This window comes from Rutidosis leptorrhynchoides, chromosome 2, assembly GCF_046630445.1.
Source record: "Rutidosis leptorrhynchoides isolate AG116_Rl617_1_P2 chromosome 2, CSIRO_AGI_Rlap_v1, whole genome shotgun sequence".
Lineage (NCBI taxonomy): Eukaryota > Viridiplantae > Streptophyta > Magnoliopsida > Asterales > Asteraceae > Rutidosis > Rutidosis leptorrhynchoides.
Window position 1 is genome coordinate 490,493,764 of NC_092334.1, and position 7,145 is coordinate 490,500,908.

General features: G+C 31.3%; 1 non-coding gene across 1 annotated transcript; it reads right to left on the bottom strand.

Annotated features, from left to right (window-relative positions):
• Nucleotides 1-318: 318 nt before the first annotated feature.
• LOC139895274 (small nucleolar RNA R71) lies at nucleotides 319-425 on the bottom strand. Its single transcript, XR_011775733.1, has one exon. It is a non-coding gene; the product is annotated as a small nucleolar RNA R71 (small nucleolar RNA).
• Between the last annotated feature and the right edge of the window lie 6,720 nt (nucleotides 426-7,145).

Here is a 7,145-nt window from a genome sequence, read left to right on the forward strand (position 1 = left end):
GCAATTACTCAACCAAACATTAATGCGCCAGATTATGAAATCAAGAGACAAATCCTACACATGGTAACTAATCAATGCCAATTTAGTGGTACGCCGAAGGAAGATCTAAACGAACATCTTCGAACCTTTAATAGGATCTGTACTCTATTTAAAATCAGAGAAGTTGAGGATGAACAGATCTATCTCATGTTATTTCCCTGGACTTTAAAGGGAGAAGCCAAAGATTAGTTAGAATCGTTACCTGAAGGGGCGTTTGATACATGGGATGTTTAAGTTGAGAAATTTCTTAAAAGATTCATTCCGGCATCTAAAGCCGTGAGACTTCAAGGAGAAATTGTTACGTTCATACAAAAGACAAGTGAAACTCTATATGAGGCGTGGACAAGATTTGGAAAGTTGTTGAGAGGATGTCCTCAATATGGTTTAGACACTTATCAAATAGTACAAATATTCTACCAAGGATGCGACTTTACTACATGAAAAGACATCGACATAGCAGCTGGTGGTTCCATTATAAAGAAAACCACAACTGAAGCTTACAAAATTATTGATAACACAGCCTCCCACTCACATGAGTGGCACCAGGAAAAAGATATTCCTCGTTCATCTTGTAAAGACCCATCCTAATCCATAAGAACGAATACAATAACATATGATTACATCGCGAGGTATTTGACCTCTATATGATACATTTTACAAACTTTGCATTCGTTTTAAAAGACAATCTTTCATTACATCGAAAGTTGACAGGCATGCATACCATTTCGTAAAATTCATCTATAAATGATCTAATTTGTCATTTACTTAATCATAATCTTTACTGAACTCAACGACTTAAATGCAACGTCTTTTGAAATATGCCATGAATGATTCCAAGTAATATCTTTAAAATGAGCTAATGCACAGCGGAAAATTTCTTTTATACCTGAGAATAAACATGCTTTAAAGTGTCAACCAAAAGATTGGTGAGTTCATTAGTTTATCATAATCATTCATTTCCATCATTTTAATAGACCACAAGAATTTCATTTCCAGTTCTCATAAATATACGTCCGATGCATAGAGACAAAAATCATTCATATGGTGAACACCTGGTAACCGACATTAACAAGATGCATATAAGAATATCCCCTATCATTCCGGAAAATCCTTCGGACATGATAAAAACAACATCGAAGTACTAAAGCATCCGCAACCATGGATGGGGTTTGTTAGGCCCAATAGATCTATCTTTAGGATTCGCGTCAATTAGTAGATCGGTTTACTAATTCTTAGGTTACCAAGCAAAAGGGGCATATTCGGCTTCACATCATTCACCCATATAATGTAGTTTCAATTACTTGTGTCTATTTCGTAAAACATTTATAAAAATTGCGCATGTATTCTCAGCCCAAAAATATAAAGGGTAAAAAGGCAAATGAAACTCACCATACTGTATTTTGTAGTAAAAATACATAGGACGACATTTAACAAGTGTAGGGTTAACCTCGGATACACGAACCTATATCATGTATATATATATATTAACACATAATGTCGTAATCGAACAGATTCATATATTATATCTTAAATTATGTATTATATATATTTAATTTATGTATATATTTAATATGATTAATCTTTTATATAGTTATATCAAAATATATATATATATATATATATATATATATATATATATATATATATATATATATATATATATATATATATAATTAGTATTATATTAAAATTACCTAATTTGTTAAAAATGTTAATATGATTAGTACATATTACTATGAATATATTTTTATATTGATAATAGTAACAAAGGTAGTATTTGATTATAATGATAATAATAATACTGATAAAAATATTAATTATGGTAATAATAATAATAATGATAAAAATAATAATAATGTCTCTAAAAATAATACTAATAATAATAATAATAATAATCCTAATAGTAATAAAAATGATAATTTTACTAAAAATGTTATTTTTAATAATATTGATATTAATAATTTTAATAGAAATAATACTTTTATTAAAATGATACTTTTCATAAAAATGCTAAAAATGATAGTTTTAGAAATAATGATGTTTATAATAATAATGATAATAATAATAATAGTAATATTAATTATGAAAACTACCTTTGAAGACTAAAAAGAAATAAAGCGCCAGAGCCGGGACTCGAACCCCTGACCTCTCGGTTATACCCATTATGCCCAACCATCCTTCTGCCATGTCATTTCTGATTTACAACCCAGGAATCGAAATTATATAACTTATGTGGGTTCAACTTCTTTCAGCCCAGCAGGAAATAAGTCTCGGCCCAATATCACCATAAAAGCTAGACATAGGTATTTGGCCCATCAATTGATTACACGTCCAACACTAGGCCATATAATAATTTTCGTGGGGTTTCAGTGGGATAAATCTAAACGAATAGAAACTGTATCAATGCAAGTTGCATGCATCGTGAGTTTACAAAAACAAATGATAGTTGCTGTATGTTAAAGTAGATGGGACCTTCGGTTTTTTTTTTAAACAAATATACCAATTGCAGTAAACCATGCGACCAACTCCACCATATCTTTTCATCATAAATAAAATCGTGGGACAAGTGGTTTTTGGAAGGATTCGATTGTTTTGTTGTGTTCTATAAACCGAAATCAAGTAGTAGCAAACAAGACAGGAAAACGAGACAGGAAAACAGATTGTATAGTGACACCGAAAAGACGGTTGAAGGTGTAGTTTAACTGGGTGTTGATGGCTACAACAGGAACAGAAGACGCAGATGATATATGGTTGTTTTTGGGTTTCGAAATAGAACCAGGAGGTTTGTAGCTATATTGTGTCCAAGAAACAAGTTTGAGTTGGTTCGTTGTGTTTCAAGGCTGCATAGACAGAAATAAAATGGCAATATCATAGGTTCATAGTTTAAGCCCAACATTTGCGGTCCAATAACATGTGGAAATTAAGTTGCTTGATATATTGTGATGGTGGGGTTCGGTAAACCAGGGACGACAGCAATACCAAACCCATCTTTATCCTATGCTTTACATATTTCTTTAATGTATTTAAATATCATTTCAAGTTATTCTTTGGTCGGCCAATAAGTCTTTTCATCTTCCACTTGAATAACTTTTTTAATCATGCGTAAATAGGGTCTCTATATATCTATGTTGACAAATCCTAAAACTGAACCCATACCACCCATTTCATCGTGATAAATTGTTTGAAAAGCAAATAGTTTAGTCACAGCAGGTGCAACAGTAGCTTTGTTGTAGTGGTCGTAAACAGAAGTTATAAGTGAGCGGGAGAATAAGAGAATAAAGGTGGTGGTAGGTGTTTGAAATGGTGTTTTATGGCGTGGTTTAGATATAGAGAGAAGGAAAAAGAAAAACGTATTTACAAGGTTGATTGGGGTGGTTTTATGATAGTCTTGAAAGGTGATGGGAGATGGTTGTTTATCGAACAAGGAGAAATATATATATATATATATATATATATATATATATATATATATATATATATATATATATATATATATATATAACAAATAGGTTTCATTTAGTAACTCTCGAATGGTGGTGGCTCTTGTAAAAGATGATAATGGTTCTCCGGTGGTTGTGCTTGATCAGGTTGTGGTGATGGTGTGTAAGTGGTCATCGAATCATACGGAAAAGAACAAGGTGAAGTGGGTTGTGGTTTACCATGGCATTTGAAGGTGATAATTTGATGGTGAGATATAGCTGCAAGTCAAGTGGTTGGTTAATTGGTGTTTGTAAATGTTGGTTTCAACAGAAAAACTGTCGTAGATTGTGGTGGTGTTTAACTGAATTTAGGGATGATCTTGGTAGTGAACAAAAAAAAATATATGGTGAAGGTTGAGAATGTTTTTCAAATATACAAGGTCACAACATGTAGTCGTCTGGTATCTTTCAAATTTTCTATTAATTCTATTGTATAACAGCTGTAATGGTTTAAGTGATAATGAAATAGATAATTGGATGACTTATTGAATATCTTGATTGTCTTATAGCAATTACACTCGACCAGAAGAATCAGCAGGTACAGAAAATAGATAAAGAAAATAAAAAGTTGAATGGGACTTCTAACAAATTCAGATACAATTAAAACTTGGGATTTGATTTGTACAAACTTTGGATCTTGACTGTGAATTGAAGTTGACATCTTACTCATTTAGCTAAACAATTTGAACAGCAAGATTGAGACATCAAACAGAATTCACAAATATATGTATTTATATATGGAGTATATCTGTACCTTCATGTATATACGGAGTATTCCTGTATTTATATATATGTTATATTAAGTTCCATAACATAAATTACTAATTATATATTTATTAATATTATCCATTAATATTATTAATTTTTTTAATAAGAAAACTAATAATGATAAAATTAATAATAATAATAATAATAATAATAATAATACTAATTGTATTAATATTAATTTTATCAAAATTCATACTAATAATAATAATAAAAGTAATGGTAATAATAATATTATTAATGATACAAATATTAAAATAAAATAATGATAATAATATTAACCTAGCAATTAAAATTTCAACTTGTAATTATATATAATATATTACATATTATTAGTTATGTAATATTCCTATAACATATTTACAATATACATAGTATATTATTTATATATATATATATATATATATATATATATATATATATATATATATATATATATATATATATATATATATATATATATATATATATATATATATATATATTCATATATTTATTACAATAATTGTTCGTGAATCGTCGAGTACGGTCAAAGGTAATTGATTACATGAATATAATTCCAAAATTTTGAGACTCAGTATTACAGACTTTGTTTATCGTGTCAAAATCATATAAAGATTAAGTTTAAATTTGGTCGAAAATTCCCGGGTCGTCACACATCTAAAGCGGCTAGAGCCGATTCTAGCCATGACTTTGATTCCATTTCCGCAAAGATAGATGCTTTCGAGAGACGAATGGAAACGATGACTAAAGATATTCACGCAATACGAATTAGTTGTGAGCAGTGTGGAGGACCACATTTGACAAAAGATTGTCTCAGTATTGAACAAACAATGGAACAAAGAGAGAATGTTTCATATATGAACCAAAGGCCTGGAAATAATTATCAAAATAATTATCAACCGCCAAGATCAAACTATAATCAAAATCAAAATTATAACCGAAATGTTCCATACAACAACCAACAAGGTCCTTGCAATCAACAAGTATCTAATAATACTTACAACCAGCAAAGACCTATTTTTCCAAATAAACCACCACAAACCGATGATAAAAAGCCAAATTTAGAAGATATGATGTCGAAACTAGTTGAATCTCAAACGCAGTTTTTCACATCTCAGAAACAAACCAATGAACAAAATGCTCAAGCATTTAGAAATCAACATGCTTCAATCCAAAATCTAGAACAAGAAGTAAGTAACCTAGCAAGGTTGATAGGTGAAAGAAAACAAGGGAGTCTACCTAGCGATACAAATGCTAACCCCTGAAATGAAACAGCTAAAGCCATTACCACGAGAAGTGGAATTACACTTAAACCACCTGAAATACCTGTAATTTCTGATGACTCTATTCCTACTACACTGGCACCACAGCCTGAGCAAGATAAAGAAACAGAACCGGTAGTTGAAAAGGTTAATGAAGATAACACAGTTAAGGCAAAGCCTTATGTTAAACCATACCAACCACCGCTTCCTTACCCCAGTAAAATGAGAAAAGAAAGACTTGAAGTCGAGCAATCCAAATTCTTGGATATGTTTAAACAAATAAATGTCAATCTTCCTTTCATTGATGTGATTTTAGGAATGCCAAGATATGCTAAATTCCTGAAAGATCTATTCACAAATAGAAAGAAAATGGAAGAACTCTCGGCTGTTACAATGAATGCTAATTGTTCTGCAGTGCTGTTGAATAAGATACCAGAAAAACTCTCAGATCCAGGAAGTTTCACAATTCCATATTTTCTGGGTAGTCTTAGTTCAATAGAAGCATTGGCAGACTTAGGTGCTAGTATAAATTTAATGCCGTATTCACTATACGCTAAACTAGACCTTGGAGAATTGAAACTAACAAGAATAAGCATACAACTAGCCGATCGATCAGTAAAATATCCTAGAGGGATAATGGAAAACATGCTAGTTAAAGTTGGTACTTTAGTATTTCCAGTAGACTTTGTTATTCTGGACATGGAAGAAGATTCTCGAGTTCCTCTCATATTAGGAAGACCATTCTTAAACACGGCTAAAGCAATAATAGACGTGTTTGGTAAGAAATTGACCCTAAGTATAGAGGACGAGAGTGTTACCTTTTCTGTTGATAGAGCCATGCAACAACCGCAATCTGTAGATGATACATGTTATTATATTCAAACTATAGATTCACATGCAGAATTGTTAGAAGAATTTCAGGAATTACAAGGAACAGGAGAATGTTCTTTAGGAGAAGGAACTGAACCAATTGATGAAGCTGAAATGTTAGCTGCACTTATGGCTAATGATTATGAACCAACAACAGAAGAACTTCAAATGCTAAAAGAGGAAGACAGATATCGATACAAATCATCGATAGAAGAACCACCGATATTAGAGTTAAAGCCACTTCCAAATCATTTGGAATACGCTTATTTACATGGTGAATCTGAATTACCTGTAATAATATAGTCTTCTCTTACTGAAAATGAAAAATCTCAACTCATTTCTGTGCTAAAAGCTCATAAACCAGCTATTGCATGGAAGATTCATGACATTAAAGGTATAAGTCCTTCGTATTGCACACATAAAATCCTTATGGAAGAAGGTCATAAAACATATGTGCAACTCCAACGAAGACTAAATCCTAATATGCAAGATGTTGTTAAGAAAGAAATAATTAAACTGCTAGATGCAGGTTTAATTTATCCAATCTCTGATAGTCCATGGGTAAGCCCAGTTCAATGTGTACCTAAGAAGGGTGGCATGACTGTCATCACAAATGAAAAAGATGTGCTTATTCCTAATAGGACTGTAACAGGATGGCGTGTTTGTATTGATTATAGAAAACTAAATGACGCCACCAGAAAAGATCACTTTCCCTTACCTTTCATTG